Source organism: Hipposideros armiger, unplaced genomic scaffold, assembly GCF_001890085.2.
Source record: "Hipposideros armiger isolate ML-2016 unplaced genomic scaffold, ASM189008v1 scaffold_675, whole genome shotgun sequence".
Classification (NCBI taxonomy): Eukaryota; Metazoa; Chordata; class Mammalia; order Chiroptera; family Hipposideridae; genus Hipposideros; species Hipposideros armiger.
Genome location: NW_017732025.1, coordinates 1019544 through 1020626, shown reverse-complemented (window position 1 = coordinate 1020626; position 1083 = coordinate 1019544). Strand labels below are relative to the sequence as shown.

Genomic DNA, 1083 nt, shown 5'->3' with positions numbered 1-1083 from the left:
CCAAGAGGAACAGATGGTCTCTCAGGAGAACAAGGTGAACAGGGTGCCAAGGTAATCATTGATTTTCTCATTTCATATGCAGTTAAGTTTTTTTGAGCCCATATATCCTGCCTGTCTAAAAACTAATACATTTCCTTACAACATTATGGTTCTAAATTTTCTAAATATTTCTAAGTCTAAATATAAAATATACGTAAAGGTTTTACTATACATACAGAAATCTTTTCTTTTTAATATTGAACTATATACTTGATATCTAATTTTTTGTGTGTGAGTGTATACATAGTCATGTATAAGACTATAACTCACATTCTTATTAATTTACCGGGTATTGATATTTTGTTAGGGTGAACAAGGAGATCAAGGAAAAAGAGGACCTCATGGTCTTACTGTAAGTAGTAAAACTTTTCATATGAAAGATAAAAATTTTAAATCTTATATTTTTCTGGGTATATGATTAACATTTGGGGAGAAAGCTACCTGACCCAAGCATTTTCTTTCTTATGTAGGGTAAAACTGGAAACGCTGGAGACAGAGGCATTCAAGGGAAACCAGTAAGTAATTAAAAATAAGCTATGAAGAAATTTTATCCACTTTATTCTCTGATACAACTATTGTTTAGTCTTCCATATATTAAACTAACAATACAAGTTCTTTTCCTTTTTCTGTCATTAGGTCAGTGCTTTAATTTGTTGCTTATTCATTCGGGGCCTTGGTTATATCTATCTATAAACTGATGGTGGTAACTGTTACTTTTACTTTACTCTAGTCATCATAAATTAGTTTATCTGTAAAATCCATTTAAAAATTTAATGATGTGCTATCACATAAATATAATGGGATATTAACAAAGCTAACATAAAAGGAAACTTTTTTGAGGCTTCTTTTTCAGTTTCATTTTATCTCAGTTTGAGTGTTTTTAGACCCTTGCAGTGTGGCACTGCTCTAAGAGTTTTTAATATTGTGTAATACTAGATTTTTTTTCCTACTATCAAACACCTTTTCAGAAGTATACTGAGAGGCAACGAGTTTTGTGATTATCATCACTAACTGAGGGAGAAAAATGTGAAAACAAAAGAAAAA

General features: G+C 30.6%; 1 protein-coding gene across 1 annotated transcript in view; it reads left to right on the top strand.

Moving 5' to 3' along the window:
• The first annotated feature begins 6 nt into the window (after positions 1-6).
• Positions 7-1083, top strand: part of COL24A1 (collagen type XXIV alpha 1 chain) — a 121299-nt gene continuing 120222 nt past the window's right edge. The window contains exons 1-3 of the mRNA XM_019626407.1: positions 7-51; positions 347-391; positions 510-554. The gene's annotated coding sequence lies outside the window, so the exon portion shown is untranslated. The remainder of the gene's footprint in view (positions 52-346; positions 392-509; positions 555-1083) is intronic.